General features: G+C 47.5%; 1 pseudogene; it reads left to right on the top strand.

The window, feature by feature from the left end:
- The first annotated feature begins 11506 nt into the window (after nt 1–11506).
- Nucleotides 11507–16101, top strand: LOC120699372 (annotated as a pseudogene).
- The last annotated feature ends 10879 nt before the right edge of the window (nt 16102–26980 follow it).

The raw sequence follows: 26980 nt of genomic DNA, 5'->3' as shown, positions 1-26980 counted from the left end.
TTTGGAAAATTACTCCAGTAAATTTCCAAGTTCTTTTTGTCTATTTTGTGGACGTGTACCATTGCGAGCTTAATTATTTCTCCTAGAAAATTACTTGTCTAAGTTTTGGAAATTACTTCTGAATTAATGTTATTTGAAATAACTAAAACTCAAAATGGAGTGATTGGCTTACTCAAAGAACCTAACTTCTGCTGTTGATTTCCGGCACACCGTAAAAAAAGCATTGCCAGTTCAAAGTATCATTCGACCAAAAAAATATTTCTCTTGTTAATTAATAAATACTATCGGACCGTTCTGAGATAGAGAAAACCGATCCATTGATGCTTGCCAATCACATGTCCGGTGGCGGGATTCATGTGGCTACAACCCATTGTAACAGCAGATTTGAGTAATTGATGGTGGAGACCAACACAATTGAAAGAATATTACTGTCAAGTCTATGAAAATACTGCTCTATGTATATGTAAATTTTACTTCTTTATGTTTGAAAATTATTTTGAACAACAATGACATTTTGTCATAATAAGTGGAAATTATTTCTACGTTGACTTAGTTTTCAAACATATCCGTGTATATTCTCCATGAAATCTCTCTCACATTGGCGGTTTACTAATAATAACTACATCCTAGAATGTCTCTCCGTGCAATTTTAAATTAAGGCCATAAAGCCTCCATGTAGGCCGCAGCATGCTCCCATGCACTGCATGGCAAGCAAAGAGATCATGATTGATTATTACTGCATCTGGACCATGCATCGTGCTAGAGTCCGACAACGACTACAATGCACGCAAGAAATTACTTTTCTGTATTAACCATGGAATTGTAAAAAACATTCAATATTACTTCTCTGAAAATTTGAAAATTGTTCCTTAGTTAATAGTTTTAATTTTTCAAGTGTTAAATTGTCAAAGGCCCATTCAATATTACTTTCCAAGTGTTGGAAAATTACAAAGCGTTGTCAACGGCCAATTTAATATTACTTTTTCTGAAAATTAATTAAATGTATTACTACTTTCTGTGTGTTGGAAAATTATTCCCCGAGTGCTGTCTTGGGCCAAATCCATGTGTACATTGCTCTTGCAAGAATCTCGCACACACTCGCCCGCAATGTCGTGCATGTAAGCATTATTAACTCCGGCCAAAATTTTCTCTCTGTCCAGCAGTAGATAATGCCCTGCATGCAGACTAGTTTGGGTTACCTACAGGGTGCTGACCATGAGGAACAAAAGCTCATGCCTAAATGAGAAAATAGAAGCATGAAATATTTTAATCAAGAGGCCTGATGCAGGCCTCCATCCACCGGAGAAGACTGGAGCGAGGAGAGGACGACAGCGGGGCTACATCGGCCGCACGTCACCCTAATGCAGCACCCTAACATGCTGTTGCACCGCCCTGACCTACAAACGAACTTTTTTTTTGATAGAAACATACCTGTATTAAAATTTAAGGAGAGTACAAAGACAGTACAGGTACATTCGGGAAGGATAGAGAAGGCAGCTATCTCGACCTTTTACACAGAGGCCCCTACCAAACATAGAAATTACAAACAAATCCCTAGGCACTGTGCCGATCGAATCCACCTGACTCCGCTGCCGCCGGCCATCACCGGAGGACCTCCACCACGGATCCTAGGTCGGAAGGAGCCCAATCGCCATGAGGATTTGGAGGTAGCAGCAGTAGACACCCGTTTGGGACGGGATGAAGCCGTCGGTACTACATCGGCCGGGGACACACCCCGAGCTCCATATCGACAACAGACGCTGCCACAAGATATGCGAACCAGGTCCACTCTCCAAACTTCCACACAACCCGAAGCTGCTTCTTTATCCTCGAACCAAAAAGCCAGAAGACGCACCTTCCAACCAGGACGATGTGCCGCCGGCAAACTCCTGAACAGAGCCTCCACATAGGAAGACCCCCACCTCACTCGCCCATCGCCATTTCCGGAGCAAAAGAAGGCGAGGTGGATCGGGACGAGCAATACCTTATTCCACATAGGCAACACCACCTCCACCGAGCAGCCGCCGCCGGGATACAAACCGTAGAACAGGCCTAATCTACACCGCCGGGCGAGGAGATGCGGATTCCCCCCACATCCGAAGGCCGGAAGGCCATCGGAGGCAGAGGGAATCGACGCTCCGGCCGGCAGGAGCACAGGAAAGTGAGTTCGCCCCCTTTTCGCCTCTCTTCTATGTAGAAAAGGGGAGAGGTTTCGAGAGAGCCCTCCCGTACTACAAACAAACTTTACTGCCACGAATCGAGGAGAGGACTATAGGATGGATCATCAACACATCAAGACGGATGCGGAAAAGACCCTACACACGATTTTTACTGCCACCAAGAATTTTTACGGCTTAGAGGCTAGCCAGACCTCCGGCGCGAAGCACCGCTGGTCCGCTGAATGATATTTAGCTCGCTGTGAGCTAAATAGACCTATTGTCTATTTGACTCCCAGACCGCTAAATATTAATCAGCGCGCTGGCGGCGCCGCCACCTCTCCAGCGAGCCACCCACCACCGCATATAATTCACAGCAATGGATCCCCGAAACATGCATGCACGGAGGGTGCAGTAAACCGCCAAATCAAATGCATAATTAAAGGAGTCATTTGTGGAGTAAAAACCAAACGTCTCAACCATAAAAACTAGTGATTTTTATGGTTCAAAAACCATCACCAGAGCAGTGTTTATGGATAAGGAAGGACGCTTTATTCGAAACCATCGGGAATCACGCCCCTGATTCTGCGAGATGATTATGCTACCAGTGCAAGCAAGGAAACCAGGAGGCCTCCTCCCCTCCCCCCTCCCAAACCATCGACCCGCACCCAATCCACTGCCGCACTCCGGAAAAATCACACCTCTGGTGTCCCCCCTAACCATCGACCCGCACCCAATCCACTTTCGCACGTCGGAAAAATCACACCTCTGGCCACCACTGTTCTCTCTCGCCCACCCCATACGGCCGACTCGGCGGACTCCCCACACCTCGGATAAAGGTCTTTTTGCAGAAAGGACCCTGAATGTTTTTGAATGTCTTGAGATCGTGTCCTTGGCCGGATTTGGGTGAGGGGGACAGAGGAGGGTGGCCGGATTCCGGCGAGGCCAGTCGCTGGCGGTGAGGGGAAAGAGACCAGGGAGCGAGAGGAGGTCATGGCGCACCTATTGGTGTACTTGTATAGGGTTCGGGGTGGTCAGAGAGGGCTCGTCGGCGAAGGATAGAGTGCGGCGGCGGAGAGGCTCGTCGACGGCGGTGCTCCGGTGGTGGATTGGCAGGGAGGAGTGGCGGATAAGCTGCGCTGGAGCGAGGCGAGGCTAGCAAGGGGGACAGGGTGGTGGGGGTGGGCCTGTAGTGGAGGATCGACGGCGGAGCTGAGCTCGCCGCCGTATAAGAAGAGGGGCGGCGGGGCTGGCCGGCGATGGGACTCTGCCGGGCCTTTTATAGGCCAGAAAAGGAAAGGATGAGCACGAGGATGGGTTCAGGGATGATCTTGGCTGAGGTCGAAGCGAAATCGGCGACGAGAACGGGCGGTCCACGGCGGCCGGTGAGGTGGCAATGCAGGGGAGCTCTCGGGAGGTCGTGGCGCGGGGCTAGCAGCCAAGCAGAGGCGGTTCAAGGTGGCTGCAGTGCTTGAGGGTGACACGTGGGGCGTCTTGGGTCCTAGGGAGGTGGTTCCCGCGGCGGCCTAGCTTGCCGGAGGGAGAAACAAGGGGCGGCGGCAGCGGCGGCACTGTTTGGAGAGGGAAGAGGGTGCCAGCGAGGGTTGATGGGGTCCAGGAGGCGATGTAGAAGCTTGACGGCACGCCAAATGGCGGCGCGGAGCAACCAGGGGTGATGGAAATAGCGGCGGTGAGTGGCGGCGCTGTTCTAGCAGAGCTGGAGGTAGGAGATGAAGTGAGGGATTTGGTTGTAATTACAGAAAAGTTCAGGGGTGCAAGTGAAAACTAAAAATTTCTGTTGATCTAGGGCTCAAAAGAAAAAGTGCCCAAAATGAAAATTGTTCAGTTTTTCAATATCTACAACTTTCATGTTGTGCAATTTTTCACTAGATCAAAGGATTTTAAAATATTTTGAAAACTTTGAAAGAACTCTATTTAAATAAGGAAAAAAATACTTTTTGATTGCAATTTCGTCACAATTTTAGACTTAAATGCAATAAAGCTGCCAAAATCATGATTACTTACATTTTGCAAGAAAATCCTTCAAAATTTTTGAAATTACTCCCTAAGTTAAAATTTTTTTGCAAAAATGGGCTAGTAATTTTGTATAATTACAAATATACCCCTAATTTGCATTGAAATTTTTTGACTAACACACAAAGCTAAACACACAATTGCACATATCACCTTATGTTCTAATAGTTAGACACCTGAGGTGTCACAGAGCTGCTCCTGAATAACTGGATCTCTGCATAATTGAACCCAAACGAGTGTACAAAAATTATTGGTGAAAGTCTTGAATAACCCAAAAATATGAGAAAAACAACTGAATGCGCAAAGAAAATACTGAATTTAATGTGGAAAAGCTCCAAACAAATAGACAGTTGTGGTATCATCAGTGATGCATATTTTTTCTGTATAACAAGATATGAGGCCACCTAGCAGGCACTTAAAGTTAATAAAATCATTCCCGGAATCAAGTATTTCACTCCTATGACAATAGGTCATGTGTGCTGCCAAACACAATGACATTAAGAGTTACATTGTCAAGGAGAAAATCTAGAATCATATTGAAAGTATTGAACCCATAAGTACCAAGCAAGTGCTTGCGGATCCGCTTAACAAAGGCTTACCTCCATCCCTCCGCGCCCCTTAAATCATGTCATGCTGCTCCATGCACACCTCCTCACCTTCCCAGCCCTCCACTCTCATCGTCCCGCTCGCATTCCACGCGGATTTGGGGGAAGTTCCCCTTCCTCGTTGCCACCTCCGTGTCTGGCCGTTTCGCCACCACGCCGGAATTCTTCCCCATCTCCGCGTGCCTTTCCCGAGCCGTGCCCGAGCCATCCCTCTCCGGCATCGCCTCACCGCGTCATCCTCCGCCCGTGCCCTCGCTGCCCCATCCTCATCTTTTTCCTCGGCTTTCCCGTCATCTATCACACCACCGCTAGCCTCCCTCCTCAACGCCGCATGCTTCCTCAGCTCCGCCTCACCGCATCCTTCCCCTTGGTGAGCCGCCTCCGCCCCTCTCTTCTCCCTTGCGCGTGCCACCACCATTCACCCTTCACAGTGCCATGCACATCAGTTAACTTGCGTAGTTCATTTTCCATTGCTGCTGCAGCCTTGGTCCTACCTAGCCGGAAGAGGTGCCCCTCAATTTAGTTGAATCAAGTCTGATAGGTGAATTGCAATTGTTATTAAGCTTTCGCTGATAGTGGAACTTGTGTAGTTCATTTTCCACGGCAGCTGTGTCCCAAGCCCCACCTAGCAGGCAAAGGTGCCCCTCCACCTGGTTCATCCAGACCAGGTAGCTAGCCTCATTTCCACCAACACACAACACGCTAGCGAGCTCTGCCAGCGACGAGCTATGGCGCAGCTGCTGGTGGATGACCTCATCAAGGTGGTCCTCCTCCGCTTCCCGCCGGACAAGCCCGAGTGCCTCCTCCACGCCGCGCTGGTCTGCAAGGGCTAGTGCCGCACCGTCTCCGACCCCAGCTTCCACCACCGGTTTTGCGAGCACCACCGCCGCACGCGGCCCCTCCTAGGCTTCGTCTACTACCACCGGGCGCCCGCTCGCTTCATTCCCACCACCGCCTTGCCCCCGGACGATAGCTGTACCGACTACCTCCCGCTTGACTCCCACCATGATGACGTCGTCCTCCTCGATGTCCTCTCGCTGCAGCCTCAGCTAGGGGTGGTAATGGGCCATGACCCTAGTGGCCTCTTCATAGCCCAACATGACTCTTATATTTTTAGTTCAAAATTGTATAGTATTAGAGCCCGACCCTTTTAAGGCCCAGCCCTTGAATTCTCTAGGCTAAATTTTTGGGCCCTTTACCACCCCAAGCCCCAGCAGCAGAGGGAGCTCATCGTATGGGACCCCATGATGGCCGACCTCATTGTGTTCGTGGCCACTGATGACCTCGAGCTGTTCACGCGTACCTATGTCTACTCCTCTGAGGCTGGAGCTTGGAGCGAGCTCACCTGTGTCGAGCATGGCAGCGGCGACAATATCAATCGGGGGCCATGTACCCTTGTGGGGAACACACTATACTTCATGTTTGAAATGAGCATCAGGATCCTCAAGTACGATTAGGGCACAGGAGAGATGTCAGTGATAGAATTACCACGTGCAGTTCACGGGCATCACATTGTGGTCACGGCCACTAGTGGACTGGGATTCGCCACCGTGATTGAGTCAAGCCTCTTCCTTTGGTCCAGGAAGGAGGATGGTCCGGATATAGGATGTGAGATGGTCACAGAGATCCATTGAGCTCAATGCTTTTTTTTTGAATGATGGGGCTCGCTACTGTCCCCGGCCTCACTGGAGGCTTAATAAGCGCGCGCACGTCCGTTCTCGAACCCGGGCGGGTGAGCTCCCCACCGGGAGGCTCAAACAACCGAGCTACGCTCAGCCCAATGCTTTGCTCCCTGTTACTGCCCTCGTGACCTCGCGTGTGGTAGTTGGCTTTGCGGAAGGTGTTGGTGTTCTCTTGCGGACTTTCGATGGTTTCTTCAGTGTTGATCTGAAGTCCGGCTGTGTTAGGAAGATAGGATAGGGTTTGGGATTCTATGATGTTCTTCCATATGTCAACTTCTACACTACAGGTATTGCCTCCTGAAAGAGAATACTTCACTTAATAAAATGAAGAAATATGTGCAGTGATATATATGCTCAAGAACAATGAGTTTGTAAAAGTAGAATACCATACAAACTATGTTACTCCTGCCTTTTCGTTTTTGCAGTGTCTATGAATGTATTCCTGTAGTATACTCCTCCGGACTCAAGTACATGTCGCTGGTTAGTGCAAAGTTGTACTAACCAGAGACAAGTATAAAAATCTGGAGGGACTATAGGTTTATGGGCTGATTATTTAAGTTTAGGATGATCCAGGAAGGCATATAACTGGAGATTGTTTTTGTTTTTATTTTGAAAAGTTCATTACCTACATGAGCTTTGTACGCTTCAGATAGTAGCGATGTGTTCCTTCGTGCATTTGTGTCAATGTTAGCGAGCAAAATTGAAATATGGATGGCGATAGCTATGCTAAACAAAGGAATATATTTCTTATTGTTTTGAGGTCACCGTCTCTTAGTGTTCTTCAAGTGTGTTTAGCTGGTGGAGATGTGATTAATACATGCATGATGTTTGGCTGTTTAATTAACCACCAGGGGAAACTTGCTGGTTCTTGTGGTGCTAGGAAAAATGTTAATTATTGAGGACAAAATTGGTTCATGAAAGAGATATTGTTTTAAAAGTGTGCGTCATTTTTGCTGTACTGGGAGCAGCAGCATCTGGTGCGGAACCAAGAGCGGGTGCTTCAACTCCATCACAAAATAAAGGATCTCATGTCAGTGATTCTCAATCAAGGGGGAATTGAGCTGCATCATATTGATAATGGTAAAAAGAATAAGCTTTATGGTGGGCCAACTCTAGCACCAGTAAGGTTATTCTGTTTTCTTGGCCTTCTACGTTTCTTTGTTCTCTTGGACAGGTCATTCTCTTACATATTTTTAATTTTGATGTGTTAATGTCAATTCTACTTTTGTGCCTCCAATGTGGTCATCCCTGCATTATCCTACTTGGGGTTTACACTAGTACTTTAGGTTGCAATGACAGCCTGGAACAAAAATTATTCCCTTGTTTGTTTATAAAATCAAGAAACTAAAGAGTATGATTCCTTTCCCCAGAAACATGTATGCTATAAAATACATACCGTGCTTCACTAGTGACTTCTCAATTCATATCACGGTGTGTGCAAGCCAAGGCAAACTCTATGTTTGTCTCACCACAATTTCTCTGCACGATGAACTACTCCTCAACGTAACTAACCTGATCAGAGTTGCCCAAAATGTAGTTTGAGACTCTCTCTTTAATACTACCCTTGTTTAGTTGGGGCCCGAAGTGCTAGAATTCAGAGAACTTGTCGATGCAACATGAAATTTTCCATATTTGGGACAGTTTTCGAGTTTACTGATCTGTAGCAAAACGTATCTTTTTCAGTACGTACTTCTGGCTATCTAAATATTTCCCAGATCCCTGTGATTGTAAACTATCCGCAACTAATACTACGTAAATGGCAAGTCTGCAGCTTCAGGAAGTTGAGAAGCGCAAAAGAACTTCCACTACTAGAAAACAAGCCTTAGGTCTACCCCAAAAGTACCAGTATCAAGATGAACCAGTACCTATGGTAGCATAGGTACCGGTTCATCTCCATACCGGTACTTTTGGGGTGGATGGAATCTTTGAATGGGCCTTAGTCACCGGTTGGTATTATCAACCGACGCTCTCCATAGGTACCGAGTGGTAATTTTTATATTAGTACCGGGTGGTACCACCAACCGGTACCTATAGACGAGCCTTAGGTACCGGTTGGTGTTACCAACCGGTACCTTAGGAGCCTTTGGTACCGGTTGGTAACACAAACCGGTATCTAAGGCTCATACATGTGCTACTTTAAAAGGAATATATCTCCTTAATCAGAACAACTGTGTAGTTGAGATGGTAAAGGGGTAGCGTGCGAGGCTAGAGGTCGCGGGTTCAAATCCCAGCGAAAGAATATTTTGTCTCATTTTGGAGGCCTTAGGTATCGATTATTTTACCTGGTACCAAAGGCTCGAGCCATTGGTACCACTTTCGGGGTACTGGTTCAAGAAACCGGTACCAAAGGGCAATCTCAACCGGTGGCTATGGCACTTTTTCTAGTAGGGTTCAGAAGTTCAAGAGAGGATGTCGAGGTTCAGTTAATTCTGAAACGCAGACTTGGGAGTCGACACTCGACAGAAGCCTCGATTTCTCGGTTTTCACTCTGTGCGCAAAGATTTCAAAAAAATAAAAAAATAAAACTCAGCTGAGCAACATCTCCGCGGCCCTCTTCTGTAACCGTTTATGACAAGGCTCACTGCGAGGACTATCTAAGCGAGTGGATCCACAGAAGAAGGCACCACCAGGAAGGACCTTGCAGCCGAATGAGGAAACAGGCCACAAGAAACGAATAGGTTTCTCTTTCTTTATAAAAGAAGAAAAGGGCCTCCGCCCCTGCCTCCAGAAGTTGGGTTCGATCCTAGCTAGGATCTCTGTATATAGCCTTACTAGCTCCACTAGCAACTATGTAGCTAGGTCTCTCCATTCAACCGAGCGAAGACACGAGCTGCAAGAAACGAATCAGGATTCTTCTTCCTTCCAACGACAAGAGAGAAGCAGACCACAAGAAATGAATCAGGCTCACTTGTTCTCTCTTCTCTTTCTGAAACTGGCCCCAGTGTAACTTTTTTTTGTACGAACGCATCGTACATGTGCAATTTGAGCCTGCAGATCGTGGCCAAGATGCCAAACTTGAAAAAACTATGTACCACTACCTGGAAATTTGAATGCATTATTTTTCCATTCTAAACCTTTTCACAAATTTGTACCAAGGTGACGCTGTTGATGCCGCCGGTGGTGGCCGCGGTGGTCTGGACCATGGCTGTCGTCACTATCGCCGGAGGGTTCTTGGCCTTCTTCTATCTTAATTAAGTCATCCTGATCTGTACCCATAATTGCTCGTGCCGATCTACCCTCTCGTGTACGGGGATGACTCAATTCATGTTTGTAAATTTATTATTGGAATAAACCTAGAGGTCGACCTCTTACAGCCCGAGCAGCCGCAGGGCCCAATCGCCGTGGCGGATCCCTGTTTCTGTACAATCATCCGGAAGAAGTCGTCGTGTCGCCTGTCACTGTGCTGGAGTGGTCACGGACGTATCTCCACACTACGTGCGACTGCCGTCACGTGCTCTTTCTATCTTAGTCGTGGTGTTTCAGATAGTCTCAGCAATCCGAAGTTCAGCGTGCATTGTGTCACCACCTTTTATGAACTTTCAAATAGTCAAACGCTGCTTTTGTTGGAGTTACCTCTCCTGTGTATCTGTGTAGAGTCTGGTGAGACTACCTGGATGGAGGTGGTAGGACCTGATAAAGACATGCAAGTAGAAAGCAGATAGTTCCACTGAATTACGCATCATTAGTTGCGTTGGATGTACAAATGTTACTATTCAAACTGCAAGACATGGTGGAAATATGGGGCCGGTGACTGCGGGCATGGAAAAAAAAGATTTTTGTTTCTTTCTTCGTCGTGTTCTAATGCTGCGATTGTAGCCTCAGATGGAAAAATAGTATATATGAAAGTTGTAGGTCCCGACCATTATAGCTGTGAAATGGGTTATATAAGACTTTTGAAAGTGATGACAAAAGAAAAATATCTCATTATTGGTCACATGTGATGGTGTAGCCCAGTGGTGGGGGGTACGCGCGAGGCTAAGGTTGTGGGTTCAAATTCTGGTAACGGTGGGAAAAATAACACGCGCGCATATTCGCGCAAAAAATCGTCTTTGTGATGACATAGGTGACGGGCTAATACTGATACTTGTCACATTTGTGATGACATAGATGACGGGCTTCAGCCCGTCACTTTTGAGTAGTCATTAGTGACATGATAAAGGTAACGGACATCTTAGCACGATGATACCCGTCACCTTAGGGCGTTTCTTACATAGTGGGGTTTCCTCGTTTTGTTTATGATTTGGGGCTGCTCACCGAACTTACTTCTCAGATCGGGAGTCAGGCTTGTTTCACTGGTACGTTGTCTGCTTTGCGTTTTTTCTTACGTAGTTTTCTTGGTGGTCGGGAAAAGAGAGGGGAGCGTTGAAGAGATAGACGCGCCTCAGCTTCTAGTAGGCATAATTCCTTGTTTCATTAGAAAGCAAATGATATGCTAGGGACACAAGCCTACAAAGGCACCCACACAAGGAATGAAAAACTTTATTCTTGCCTCCGAGGCGCGCGCACACGATTCAGGCAGTGCCGAGGCAACAATCTGTGATCCTCCTGCAATGCTAACTTTATCAGCTCCCTTAAATACCAATACGGAACATCCAGGCATCCAGCAACAGGGAAAGGTCATGCCCCTATCCTAGGAAGGCAACATTTTTTTGTTGACAGCTGGAGTCACACTTGGCATTCATGGGAAAACGTAACTCTATGTTGCCGAGGAGCGACACTCTTGGCACTTTGGGCAACAAACTCGGCGCCGGCTTTGGCAGGACATAAGAGCGACCCACCCACGCTGTCCTACAACTCAAAAGCTAGGTTTCTCCTTTCAGCCGAGCGGAGACACAAGCCGCAAGAAATGAATCAGGATTCTCCTTCCTTCAGCCAAGAGAAGAAGCAGACCACAAGAAATGAATCAGGCTCACTTATTCTCTTTTCTTTCTCCAAAACTGGCTCCACCACAATGTACGGTGAACATGAGACCGCGAGAGCTTTGCACCGATGCCGGAAGTTCCACCATGATTCCTCCGGAAATCTTAGAGCTCACATCACCTACCTCCCTATATAATGGCAGCACCGGTCCCCTGCTCTCCATCCTCCTCATCACCACAGATACCAGGGATTGGGTCAGGGCTCCAGTCAGCAACGACCTCACCCCCGCCGCAACAACATACACCAAATCGACGTCTCCGTCTGGTAATTAAGCACATACAGCCCGTCACCCTCTCCATCCAACTCTGTACATGAGGTTCTAAGTAGGAAGCACCATCAGTGCACTCCACACACCAAGGTGAATTTGGATGTCACATATTTAGATGTTTGGCAATTTAACACCTATGTCATGCTAGTTAGTATACAGGGCAGAATTTATATTTCCCTTACAAAAGAAAACGCAGTTCCAAAGTCAAAACTTGATTGCATCAAGCCTATTTAATATATGGTACCCCGTAGTTTATATCGACATTGATGGGGTAAGGACTAAGGAGATGGAAAACACCCTTTTTTTTAGGACTAAAACCTGACAAGTTAAGTGGCCCCCAGGTCATATCTTATTAATCCGTACAGCTCTCAGTGTGTCTATATATTCAATTGCCACATTTATTTACTAGCGAGTCATGTCAGAATCACATCAAAACACTACATGTGCAATTTGAGCCTGCAGATCGTGGCCAAGATGCCATACTAGAAAAAACTATGTACCACTACCTGAAAATTTGAATGCATCATTTTGCCATTCTAATGCTTTTCACAAATTCGTATCCTCCAAATTAGAAGTATCTGTGCAAATTTGTGCAATGCTAAAAGAAGCGCGTGCACCTGGACGAGAGCTGGCATGATAAACAAAAACTTCAAAAAAGCTCCGTGGCAACACCAACTATGCTAGTATTGGTAGTATTTGTACCTATGCTAGTATTGGTACCGGTTCTTCTTCATACCAGTACTTTTGCGATGGATGGAAGTTTATGGAGAGCCTTAGATACCGGTTGGTAACACTAACTGGTACCTAAGGCTACACATAGGCACCGGGTGGTGTTACCACCCGGTGTGCTAAGGTTCGTCCATGGGTTATTTTAAAAGAAAAATATCTCTCTTTGCATCACAAGTAATGCGTAAGTGAGATGGTAAGGATGGTACACGCGAGGCAAGAGGTCCCGAGTTTGAATCCTAGCCTCCACCCGCGCGCATATTTTTGATAAAAATGCTTAGGTACCGGTTATTTTACCCGGTACCAAAGACCAAGCCTTAGGTACCGGATTCGGGGTACCGGTTCTTGAACCGGTACTAAAGGGCATTTTCAACCGATGCCTTAAGTAATTTTTCTAGTAGTGTATTGTGTAGCTAGCCACAGTTTAGCCTCTCCATATATATATATATATATATATATATATATATATATATATACATACACATACATATACATATATATATATTTATATTTATATACATATATATATAATTGTTGATCAAAAATATATATCCTAAGTTGGAAAGGTTCGATTCTACATATCGCTTGTTTACCTTACTGAAGCGAGTAGTAGTAAATTTTAAAGGCTTCTCGGACTCTAAAATTCAAATGCAGGTTAAGATGGCCTCAGAAAAGGTCAGAGTGAATGCTGCCATGAACCCCCCTATACTTCTCGTTGACTACAGTCACAGAGCAAGGTTAAATGGGACGGCAGTGGTGCGTGTCCAAGCACCCTCGTCTATGAAGAGCAATGGGTCCATTGACATAGTTACATTGCTTGATGTTAGCCACAGCATTAGCTGGATGGCATCATCGTCAGATGAGACGCCATCAAAGATGGATTTGCTGAAAAATGCCCTGAAGTTTATAATAAGTCAGCTTGATGACAATGACCGCCTTGCCATCGTAGCATTCAACGATCAGGTCATCAAAGAGCATACTACTGGCATTTTAGAAATTTCAGGCGGTGGTCGGATGGCTATTGAGAAAAAAGTGGATGGGCTCGTGACTCAGGGCGACACTGCCTTTAAACCAAGCTTGGAGCATGCTGTGAAGGTATGTAGCGAGCTTAGCTACTCAATTTGATTTCAAATATGAATTTATTTAGGTTTGCACATAAGAATTAAATAGTTGATAACATTTCCATATATATACTTTCTAGTAAAAATGACAACAATAATAGATGGTAATATCCAGCGGCCAAAACTAATTTAGGATGTAACCCAACGAGAGGATAAACGTAGGCATAGCACTCCGGCTGTACTTTCAAGTAAAAGTGTTAACTAGCAAGTCGGTCCCTGCAAATTGCAAATTTGCACAGCAAGCAACCTCTTTTTTCCTTTAATTTGCTTTTCTTTTCTCGAATATCTCTTTATTTTGTTATATTCATATCCTTGTTAGACTATATGATTTCCAATAACTCAAAATATACAATATATTTCAATAGCTTATTGCACTTAATAAGATTACTAATGCTAGCTACGTGCTAATGGTTATCCATGAGAGGTGCAAGGTAATCATTTTACTCCCGAGACCAAAGTTATCTGGGCCCTCAACTGCTCAACAGAATACATACGCATTTGGTGGTTGTAGACACGTTCTAACATTTTTCTTATTTATGCTTTGTTCCTATCTTTAGCTATATAGTGTTAGCCGCCAAAATATTTATTCCAATTATTATTATTGAGGAAGATATTACACTTCATATATATGAAGGCCCTCCGTACTTTGTTAATTTTAGATTTTAGAGTGCATGCAGAAATTTGATCACTGAGTTTTTCTAATTAATTTTTCTTATAACTACACTCCATTTATTTAGGTATTTTACTTTTGAATTTACATAAAAATAAAACAGTTGATTCATGTAGTCGTTACTCCAAATTTCTATTATTATCAGACTGTAGCTTAGTTAGACTCTTCTTCGCTACAAAATATTTTCCTCTTTTTATTGTTTTATAATTTTTTATGTACCCATGCTTACAGCTCCTGGATGACCGTGCTGATAAGACGCGGGCAGGCTGCATCGTCCTCATTTCGGATGGTGTAGACAAGAGCCAATTCATGTGGAGCCATGAGAGTCTTGCCCCCACTGACCCCATCCGAGGCCTCCTCCGAAAGTACCCAGTTCACACCTTGGGCTTGTTCAAGGCTGACCCAAAGGCGCTGCACTACATCGCCAAAGAATCCTATGGAACCTATTCCTCAATCACAGACAACAAAGACCTCGACAAGAACATCATGGAGGCGCTGGCTGTCTGCCTAGCCGGGTTAAAGACCATCGTCGCCTTTGACACCTGCGTCGACATCACGTCAAGCAGCTTGGAGATAACAAGGGTCGACTCCGGGGGCTACACACGCCGGGCTGCTCCTGGATCAGGCATCTCAATTGGCATGCTGTGTGCTGGGGAGGTGAAGGACTTGGTCGTCTACTTCAGTTACACGACTGGGTCTTGGGAGCGTGGCTACTATACCACTTTGAGTGGGATCACTGCTAGGGTCACGTACAAGGATATGCCGGGTGGGCAGGCATCAACCTCAACTAACAATTGCTCCGTGTCCGTCGCGGTTCACACGACCCAGGATGGATCGCTTCCTGCAAACCCATGCCCTCCATTCCCCTTGGTCCTGCAGCAGATGGTCCGGTTCAAGGTGGTGGACCTGCTCATAGGCATCCTACAGGAATTGAAGGCCTTGAAGAAGGATGCTGGTGGTGCCAAGGAGAAAGATGGTGTTGATGACCCAGTGTTGCAGTCCATTGCAGCCAACATGCTGCAGAGGAAGTGGATGGAGTTCAAGCAATCTGATGAATCCTGGAAAGCAGCCACCCCGAAGTCCTTGCTTGACCTGGGCAGCATTGACGGGGACGTCAATGCAATGGTGGGCATCCTCAGGAAGGGCTTGGGTGTTGGATGCATTTACTCATGGCTGTCGAGCCATGAGATGCAGCGCGCAACGGTTACAGGCTTACCGGCGGAGGCCATGTTCCGCACGCCAGTGATGGAGATGATGGTGCAGAAGGTCCACAGGCAGTTGCTGCTCAAGGAAGCATATGAACAAGTAGCGGAAGACCGAGCTGTCTACGACGGCGCCATTGGGCTCTTGGACGGTATCAACAAGCGATTCCAACTGTGGTGCAAGCTGGACGCCGAGGTGCCACCAGCTTTCCAGCTGGACCATCAGCATCAAGACGACGAGTCCCGCAATCTCACTGACGTCCTGCATGGGGGGATAAGCCGCGCAAGGCAGCATGACATTTACCTGGTACGTATACATTTTTTTGTGTTTGTACCAACATCTATCTATGAATCCGATCAATCTCTATTTGTCTTGGATATGCAGGCCGCTATTCATGCGATCAAGCAGTGGCAGAGCTCCTCCACCCCCGAGAGAAGACGCATGGCCACGGGCCGGACGAGTAGGCGCATGCATGCATGACGCACCGCCAAAAGCAGAGGAATCTTGTGAGTGGCCACAGTACAAATAAAAATGAGCCAGGCCATAGTAGTGCCTCCGGCTCCCTCCCGAGAATAATATGCATGCGGGCAGCACCCGCCCATTAGTACTTACTAATTGTTCTTGTTATTAGTCCCCATATATCAGTTCCCAATTAAGTTGTACTATCGTCCTTTAATAAAGATGCCATCAGCAGAAAGCTGAAGCTAATGAATGGATCACTGCGTCATCCTCACCATCCACCAGCTGTACGATATGAAAAGATGCAATAAAAAAGTTTTAAAAATCAGACGAATGCAAATTTTATGCCTACAAGATTGTGTTGAAACATGTGCTTCAGATGGCCCGTACAGGAGGTAGAGATTACTTAATAAAAGATCAGCAAGTCACACCCTACGCATCACTGAAACAAACAAAATAAAGTCGGAGCAATATGTTGCATAAGAGATACATACACTATCGTCCATGTATATGGTGAAGTGTGCTACGCTGTGAGACTCAATATAATTATGTTGTGCACGTAAAACTCTGAACTCGGCTCTAAAAATAATAAAGTCAGTCGATATGAACACCAGTACGTTCACTTATTATGCCCCAAATATACTTTCATAAATAGCTATTAATACTTTTATTTGCATATTAATATTTTCAGATTATCAGAGTACACCTTTGACTCTTAAATGTACTTTAAATTGTTATTTCCACAGCTCAACAGTATTGCCATGTCAATGTAGAAACATGTATTAGTACGTATAATGCATGTCTCGTGCGAACAGTAATGTAACATGCTATTTCAATTAAAATATGGTGTTCTCATAAAAATGGCATGTCCTCCGCAAACTTCACAAGGATCACCACCATCCTCCTCCCAGCAATCAGCGATAGCACGGTTGTACCGGTGGCCTAAGTCTTTAAGTTCACTAGAACATAATGTGCGCGTTGCGCGCTCTATCATCAGTTTCTTGATTCCATATAAAAATATCTCTATATATGAGTAAATATAGCATAAAAATTCAGATCGAAACATAGAAATGTAGCAGCCGGAGAGATTAGAAATATAGTACAAGCAATGCTTTGAATGATAGGCAAACACATAGCAATTGTCTCATGCAAATATATATGTTAACAGCGGCGGCAGTACTATTGATTGAATGGCATGTGCAGTCGATAGATTCTGTCAAGCCATATATTACAATTGAGGATCAGCATTAGTAGATACCAAAAATTTTAGTAGGTAGCTTAGAATGCTAATCCAAATAAAAGCGAGTACTAATATATTAAAAAGTAGGAAATAACACCGTTTGCAGCCATAGAAGTATTCAAAAGAGAGTTAACTGATGCTGAGGTTATAAAACAGCTGAATATATTGCATGTAGTAGCAATTCAGCAGATGTAGGCCTAGGCAGGGCTGCAACTGTGAAAACAGAACATGAGCTGATCTGCGTCTTTCTTCTAAGCATCAGCGCTGGAACTGTAAATGTAGTTATCAAGAACAGTGTTGGTTATAAAATAGTTGAAGATAACATGAAGCAACAATTCATGGTGTTTACAGTGACAAGTGGCTACCTCACACTGGTGTAATGACAATTTGTATAAGGTAAAGAGAAAATAGCAAATATTATATGTGAAGGAAATAGCAAGTATGATTTCCAAAGATGATATGTGAAGAAAATAGCAAGGATGATATGTACTGTATAAGCAGGAGGACATGTAAACATGGTAGGAGTACCTAAATCAAAAATATTTTTTGCAAGGGTAAGCGCAGAAAGATTATTTGATTAATAAGAAAAATTATGTTCATAATATTGTGATGTAGCAAATGCATAAATTGGCAAGGATTAATAAAGATAATAATTTTTTGTCAAGTGTAGCTATCTGTAGCTGATCTATCTGTTTCATCTAGAAGTTTGTAGCAAGGGCATACCTAAGCTTGGGAGTGTCATGGACACAACCATCATCTTTATCTTCATTGTCTTCATCAAGCAGCTGTTTTCTGGCAATTTTCTTGCTAGGTGAGGGGCATGACCTAAAAATTGTACATGTTAGATATGAGATTATTATTGGATATGTTATGAAAAAACAAATCTGTATTGGCAATACAGACCTTTTACTTGTGATAGTCTTTTCTATCTTAGTTGCTGAATTTGCAGCTCCATCCTTAGACTACTTTGGATTAGCAGTAGACTATATGATAGACCTGGAAGATGAAGCAAAAAATCACATAGATGGAATATGGATGGATATGGCTAAACTCCTATAAGCTCCATCCTAAAACTCTTTTAGATTAGCAGTAGACTACATGATAGAGCAGGAATATGAAGCAAAATATCACATAGATGGAATATAGTTGGATATGGCTAAATTCCTTTGTTGAAAAAAGGTAAGTGCTGTTATTTCATAAGGTCAATACTCTTTGTTGTGTGATTAGTCAATGAGAAGAAAGAGATTAAGTGATTGTAGTTTACCTTAGCTAAAATGGTGTCATCATTCTTGTGTGGTGTACCTGTTGATGTTGCAACTGCGGTTTGAGTAAGGATATCTGGAGAATTGATGGACCTTACACCTTGCTGTGTTGGTACTAAAGCAATATCTGTTTCCTTGGTTGGAGTGATCTGCAATTGCAGATAGTAGTTAGACAAGATTACAAAATGTCTCCTACCTATTTTAGAAAAAAAGATTACAAAATGTTTGAATTTTGAATCATCTAGAAACAGGTATGGACAAGACTAATTACAGGCCAATGGCACATTGCAAGACGGAAAAAAAATAGTAACTAGCAAAAAACAGAATAACTATATCAAACCCTACTGAACATACATATACTTCACATAAAGAGTAGCCTAGCTGCATCTATCAGTATCTTTACTTTTTGCAAAAAATAGGATTACTGTTCCTTTATAATACCAGATCTGCGATGCTAAAATAAGCGGAATTTTCATGCCAAACTCTAGCTACGGATTTGTTAAGGTGGGTTATCTAGATAACTGTGCTATAGATAGCAACTTGATTTTTATTTAAGATCAAATTTTCCAAATCTACTGATATCATAAAACATGAGGCAATATAAGTAAGGTAGCCTAATCATAAATTTATAAACTAAACAACTGCTTTGCAGGCAGCAACTAAAAATGACTCAAACATATAAAACCACCATAACGTAACTAAGGTAAGGAATAGAGCATTTGCAAGTGTAAAAAAAATGAAAAGAAATTGTAGAAACTACAAACTGATTGAAGGAGAAAAAAAGACCCTGATTCACTAAGGGGTCATCTTTTTTTTTTTGCACTCATCAGCTGAAACTGCAAACAAAACGATGGGAAATGCATCCTAATCACACTCAGTAAAGGGCTGCAGCATCTGGACGGCAAAAAAGAAACAGGATCAAAGAAGATGAGCTGAACCCACCTTGAAAGGCTTCAATCTGGCTGTTGCTATTTAACCCATACACTCCAAGGTCGCCAGACGCCATCGCGGTACTTACAGGCAGCCACATAGAAACCTTGCCGATTAGGCCAAGGATTTTTTCAGAATGTTAAAATGTCAAAATTTTGAATATGAATAAGGATATTATTTCACTAGTGTGGAAATATTTGGAGTGATTGGATTTATTTGGCTCTACCTTGTTTAAACGAATTCGAGTTGGATTTATTTTTCTTGGTTGAAAATTGGCCCTCAATTTAATTTCAAATGCTGACTCTTGAGTGGGATTTAATTTGAATCAAACCATTCAAATTAATTCCAAACCCTAACCCGGCTTTGACCCTAGCTCGAGACCTGATCCGCCCCTAACCCTGACCCAGGTCCAGACCAACGAGCCCAAGACTTGGCTTGCACCCAAACCCACCTGAACCTCTCTCAGCCCACTTGGCCAAAGGCCATTTCGGCCTGCTTCACCACCTATAAGACCCCCCTAGTCATCGCCTTTAAACCCTAGAGCTCGGGGATTCTTTTCCCCCTCGCCGCCGCCGCGGTCAGAGCACAGAGAGGAGAGATAGGGAAAGAGGAGAAGGAGGAGTAGAAGAGGAGGAAGGGAGGTGCTGGCCATCGCCGCCGCCACTTCGAGGAGGGGACAGCGCTGTAGTACCCGGAGCCCAGCACGACAAGGAGACGCCGCCGCTGCAGGAGCTCTCCACCATGCTGGCACCAAATACGATGACCTCGATGACCCAGCACGGCACAGCTCTGCCTCACCTCGCCATGGCCGCGCACCCTGCTGCACCAGCCCCTTCGTCCTCACATGAACCGGGTAGGACGCTGTCATGTCTCCCTCACCCGTTTCCTTGTGTGCTACCGTCGTGCGCATCACCGACGATGAGCCCATCGTAGAACTGCTACAGGACCCCATCCCTCTGGCTGGTTGCAGGAGCCTGATGTCACCGTGCCGCGTAGCCCGCAGCCCGCCGACGCCTTCTTGCCTTGACCGCCGGCCGTCCCGCAGCCCTAGCTTCTTGGGTGCTCGCGCGCAGCCATATGTGCCTTGGCCGGGCCCAAAGGCTATGCTTTTGGCCTCGCTGCGACCAAACCTCGTTCGCCCTAGCGGGCACCATGATGCACCGGTGCCACCTCATGGCGATGTCGTGGCGTGGTGATCGTGAGCACGCTGCGTCTCGCGCGCGCGTGTTCTGGTTGGGCGAGCTGGAAGGCCCGCCCTCGGTCCCGCCACTGTATCTAGTTGTCGCCTAGCCCTCGCCGCTGTTGGAGCCCCACCAAAGCGCCGTCCGTGTCGTGTACGTGCCCATCACGACCGCCGCCGTGGCCTCGCTGTGGCCATGCCCGACGAGCCCATGCGCGCGTGCCAAACCACACCCCAGGGCCAAAGGCCATGCCGTTCTTGGCACACCTTGACCAGATCGCTGCCGACATGCCGTGGCCATGCCACCATCGCGTTGTGCGTGCTGTCGCCACGGCGTGGTGCACGCAGGTGCTACTACGGCATTTGGCCGAGCACCCTGCGCGCGTCCCGCCACCGGCTTAAGCCCCGTGGCCATAGCCGTGCCTCTTCTACCCTTTTCGCCACCGTTACCACGTGTTAGCCCTTGGTCTCACCATCGAACTGTTTTGGCCTCGAACCCGCCTTTGCTTTGCCACTGCCGTGCCTTGGCCTTGCTGCTGCACGACAGCTACGCACCTGAGCCACCTTGAGCCTTGCCTCGCCAACGTGCTGCCGCGGACCTAGGGTGCTAGGCCCTGTGCGCGCATGTAGCTAGGTCTCTCCATTCAGTCGAGCGAAGACACAAGCTGCAAAAAACGAATCAGGATTCTTCTTGCTTCGAATGACAAGAGAAGAAGCAGACCACAACAAATGAATCAGGCTCACTTGTTATCTCTTCTCTTTCTAAAACTGGCCCCAATGTAACTTTTTTTGTGCGAATGCACCGTATATGTGCAATTTGAGCCTGCAGATCGTGGCCAAGATGCCAAATTTTGAATGCATTATTTTTCCATTCTAAACATTTTCACAAATTTGTACCAAGGTGGCGCTGCTGATGCCGCCGGTGGTGGCCGCGGTGGTCTGGACCATGGCTGTTGTCACTATCACCGGAGGGTTCTTGGCCTTCTTCTATCCTAATTAAGTCATCGTGATCTGTACCCATAATTGCTCGCGCCGATCTACTCTCTCATTTACGGGGATGACTCAATTCATGTTTGTAAATTTATTATTGGAATAAAGCTGGAGATCGACCTCTTACAGCCCGAGCAGCCACAGGGCCCAATCGTCATGGCGGATCCCTGTTTGTGTACAATATAATCATCCGGAAGAAGTCGTCGTGTCGCCTGTGCACTGTGCTGGAGTGGTCACGGACGTATCTCCACACTACGTGCAACTGCCATCACATGCTCCTGCTATCTTAGTCGTGGTGTTTCAGATAGTCTCAGCTATTCGAAGTTCAACGTGGATTGTGTCGCCACCTTTTATGAACTTTCAAATAGTCAAATGCTGCTTTTGTTGGAGTTACCTTTCCTGTGTATCTGTGTAGAGTCTGGTGAGACTACTTGGATGGAGGTGGTAGGACCTGATAAAGACATGTGAGTAGAAAGCAGATAGTTCCACTGAATTACGCTTCATTAGCTGCGTTCGATGTACAAATGTTACTATTCAAACTACAAGACATGGTGGAAATATGGGGCCGGGACTGCGGGCCGTGCCTCTTCTACCCTGATCGCCGCCGTCGCCTCACCGCCGGCCGCGTGTTAGCCCTTGGTCTCACCATCGCCCTGTTTTGGCTTCGAACCCGCCTTTGCCTTGCCGCTGCCGTGCCTTGGCCTTGTCGCGGCACGACAGCCACGCACCCGAGCCACCTTGAGCCTTGCTTCGCCGTTGCTCTGCCTCGCCAATGCGCTGCCGCGGACCTGGGGTGCTAGGCCCTGCGCGCGCATGTTCCTCGAGCCGCTACCTTGCCATTTCACCGGCCAGCACCGGCCGATGACGCTCCGGACCGTTTCGCCGCCACTTGGACGCTGTCGACCTGCCGCTCGCCGTTCTGAGCCCAAGATTGAGCCTTGACCCTACCCTGCTGTGTTCTGTCACCATGGCCTAGACCTAGCCGCCAGAGTATTCCGTCCTCACCACCTCAGCCTTGGTCTGCCATGCCTAGACCCCGCCGGACCACGCCTAACTCCTTGTCGCCGCCGTGCGCCTGGGACACCGGACCCCCGCGTGCACGCACGAACCCTAGCCGCACCATCTGACCCACCGTTGCAGCCGTGTATCCTTGTCACGCCGCCGGACCACCGTCGTCCCAGCCTTGCCATGCCTTTGCTCCACCATGGCCGCGGCCACCCCTGTTTCCATCACACGAGCAGCCACACACACGCTCCGCACAAGCCCGATTCGCACGGGATCACACCCTGGCGCACTGGATCCGGGGTGTCACTGACAGCCGAGCCCCACCCATTAGTGGACGGGCGGGATCGCTAACCCACAGGACTGCCTTGTAAGTGAGTCAATGAGGAAGAGGGATAGAGCCGAGCGGGCTGGGCCACTTTTGGCCCAAACCCACAAAACCGAGAGGCAGCCCAACCTCCCTTTTGGCCTGTTGAGCCCGCTAACACAATGCCCTTTATCCTTTTTGCTTTTGCTTTAACCTGACACGCGGGTCCTACCCGTCAGCCACCGTGTGTAACTGACCAGCGGGACCCACTAACAGCGGACCCCACCTCTGACCCGTTGACCGGTCAACGGTCAATGTTGACTTGGTCAACACAGACGTTAGCAGGGTTCCACTACTGACGTCAGCAGGATCTTATCCCGGGTGACATCATACTGACGTCAGCATGCCACATATCATGCTCTGGTGCTGCCACATGTCACCTTTGAGTGATTTCCTTTTTTTGATAATTCTTTATTAATTCCAAAAAATGTTTTAGTCTTCAAAAATTCATAATAAATTAATCGGACCTCCGAAAAATATGAAACCAGTTTCATAATTCTTATAAAATCATGCTCTACCCGTTAGAGTAGGTTTTGTTATGTGATTGGATCTTTGCACTTTGGCCCCTATGTTTATATGTAATTACTATTAGGTCCCTACGGAAAGAAGCTGACCGACGTCCCGGACGACCAGAGAATTCAGAAGGATGTACCAGGAGACCAGAAGTCCCAGGAGAACCAGGAAGACCACGAAGAACCCTCAGGTTCACGCCCATCTCCATCTTGAATCCCTATTTAGACATTGCTTGCTAGTTATGCTACCGCTTTACTTTTCTGTCATGATGTGATGGAACCTACATGGCCATTTGTTTACCGTATTCCATGTTATCCCGTGATTATCTAGATTCACTATCGAATGCTTTGGCAACTATGAGGTTGTGTTTGTGTTGAGTGGGAATTCGTGATCTGATAGTCTTGGTGTGAGTGGAGATCCACCATATGAGGAGTTGTTGTCTAGGACTTTAGCAGGGGCGAGTGAACCTTCCCGAACTTTGGATTGGGAGCTAGGGATTGTGTGTTGGGCACATCCTACGGAGCACCGAATTCGGGGGTTTTTGGAGGTGTGTGTTGACCGGGTGTCCGGAGTGCCGGTATGGCCAATGTCAGGGTGTTTGGATGAGGTATATAAATATATATACTTGCCTGCGGCTTGCATAGGAAAACCCAGCTTATCCTTTGGCAATACTTTTATACCATTGCATCCACATAAAGTTTGCAAATGAATGGTGACGTGAACCTATCTCGTCCTTGGGGATAGCCCGATAGATGCAGGATCAGTTTGGAAGGATTCAACCAAGACGACGAAGGAAGAAGTTAAGGACATCCAAGCTACACTCCGAGTTGCCTATGGAGAAGAGTTGAGAAGATGAAGAATGCCCAGAAGTTTAGCTATCGCTTCCGTTTTCTGTTTATTTTCTTTTAGCCCAAGGGGCTTGTAATCAAAGACTCGTATTACAATCCTTTGGATTATGTAATAAATAAATCTATGTAATTATTTAACGTGAGATATGTCTGTGATATCTAATTGAAATGAGTTCTATGTATGATAGCTACTGATTCAGGGACAATCACGACGATACAAGGGTTCGGGTTCTCCTTTTGGAAACCCGGGTTGTTTCAACAGGGTAGGAGAGAGGAACGGAAGCAGAAGAAAGATGCGGACCTCACAAATGTCTATGCTCTGGTCTGGGACGGCGTAGGAACCAGAGGGAACAACAAAGCAAAACAAAGCTGCTGCTGGGGTCTAGCCTCGAGGCGAGATGGAACAGGCAGTGGAGGGTGGGGAGGTACTTATCTCGGCCACCGTTGTAGGACTGGCGGGATGGCACGATCTCCACCAACTGCTCCGATGAGACAGCCCAGCCTCGGCATCAGCACGGAGAGGGAGCGGGTGCACGCTTGCATGGGGGAGTGGCACGTCTCCACGCAGCAGAGAGAGGAGGGAGTACATGCGCCTGAGCAGCGCCATGCGTCGTGCGATCTGCTCGGACGGGATCGAACACCGCGGTGAGGTGGCTGTAGGCGAATCTGAGGAGATGGCAATGGATTGACTACGGGCGGAGCGGTCCATGACCCTATCAGCCTACCCACCGTTCTCCCTTTTTTTCCCCAGCTATACATCTTGTACCACCATCCTTATCCCTGCCTGCCGGGGCCACGTTCATCGGAGGCCCACCGTCCATTGAGCTGAGGAAACAATGGTCTGACGCGTCGAGGGAATAGCGATCCCCTCTCCACAAATCCAGCGCAGGATATCTATTCCTTGCCATAGCAATGACAGTGGGGAAACAGCATAGCAGGGCCCACCGGCCAACAGCTCGTTGCAGCCTCTGCCGAGTCCACGAGGCCGAGTTGGTGCAGCAGCAGTTCTGGAGGAGGCAAGCAGCGAAGCAAGAGCGCTAGCCTAGGGCCCTCTCCCTCTTTACCGCTCTCATGCCTGAGTGGGAGAGCGAATCCTAGACTGACCAGCACCGCAGCTTTTCAGCATGCCGCAAAGTGCCTGCAAGCGAGCAGCAGACGCCGTACCCGTGACGTTCCCGAGTGAAAGAAGTACCGTGAATCTCTCCCGAGCGAGGAGGAGGAACTTCTCTTAAGAAACCCGATTATTGGATGGGAATCTTGCAGCCAAATGGAGCTTTTCTACTTCAGTGAAACCTGATCCTGGGAAAGGACCAGCATCCATGTCCATCAGGTGGAAGCACTTGGGCTTCAGTGAGTATTTTAAAGATGTCACGTGTTCCTGAAATGATAACAATGTGACAACATATTCAATGGCATTTGTTTGAGTTCTATAATGGCATGCGAAAACTATTTGTAAATACAATATACTTCGCCTTTTGGTCCACTCGGCACCGCGGTGATGAGGGATCGCTCCCGGGGTACCCACGAGGCATGAGTCAGGATATTTACCTTCCTTCATTAACCTGTATTTCATAGGTGATGGGCAGTATGTTATGGAATGCCCCTGGAAACCGCGTAGTATGGTACACTCAGCCTTCGGCCTTGTTTGCTTCCAGAGATTTTTTTTAGTCCCTGTCACATCAAAAAGAATCTTACTATTTTAGATTATCAAATAAAATCTGTTTATAAATTTTTTAATAGCTGAGTGCTAATTCGCGAGACGAATCTAATGAGCCTAATTAATCCATAATTTACTACAGTGCACGAGGACGAGGATGAGCTGGTCGGCCTGTGCACCGACTGCGACGCCACGAGCTGCCCCGACGCCCCGCGGCTCTGTGCCCCGTCTTGCCGCGACCAGCGGCCGCTGCGCACGCGCCCGGCGACTGCCGCGCAGGACGATGAGGACGAAGACGAGCTGGTCGGCCTGTGCACCGATTGTGACGCCACGAGCTGCCCCGACGCCCCACGGCCATGTGCCCCGTCGGGACACACAGTTGACATGCACGCACCCCGCAACCACCGTGCACGTGCCCCATTGCCGCCAAGCCATGGAGCACGAGGACACCGAGCTGGACCACGTGGACGATGACGAGGATGAGGATGAGCTGGTCGGCCTACGCGCCGACTGCGACGCCGCGAGTTGACCCGACACCCGCGGCCGTGTGCCCCACCGTGCAGCTTGCCACGCCACCGTCGGGACCCGCAGTCCCCATGCACATGCCCCGTGACCTCTGCGCATGCGCCCCACTGCCGCCGAGCCATGGAGCGCGAGGAGGCTGAGCTGGAGGACGTGGACGACAACGAGGAAGAGGACGAGCTGGTCGGCCTACGCGCCGACTGCGACGCCGCGAGCTACCCCAACGCCCCGCGGCCATGTGCCCTGTTGCACCACGTGCCACGCCGCCGTTGTACCCTGCGGCCGCCGCGCACGCGCCCCACCGCCACCACGCCATGGAGCACAAGGAGGCCGAGCTGGACGACGTGGATGATGATGAGGATGAGCAGAAGCTGGTCGGCTTGCGCACTGACTATGACGCCGTGAGCTACCCTGACGCCCCGCGGCCATGTGCCCCGCCGCGGCGCGCACCGCCCCGCCGCGCACACACCCCACCGCCGTCGCACCATGGAGCACGAGGAGGCTGAGCTGGAAGACATGGATGACAACGAGGATGAGCTGATCGACCTGTGCGCCAACTATGACGCCGCGAGCTGTCCTGACGTCCCGCGGCCGTGTGCACCGCCGCGCCGCGCATCGTGCCGCC

The sequence above is a fragment of the Panicum virgatum genome, chromosome 3K, assembly GCF_016808335.1.
Source record: "Panicum virgatum strain AP13 chromosome 3K, P.virgatum_v5, whole genome shotgun sequence".
Taxonomy (NCBI): Eukaryota; Viridiplantae; Streptophyta; class Magnoliopsida; order Poales; family Poaceae; genus Panicum; species Panicum virgatum.
Note: the sequence above shows the minus strand (reverse complement) of the source record. Positions and strands in the feature narration are given on the sequence as shown.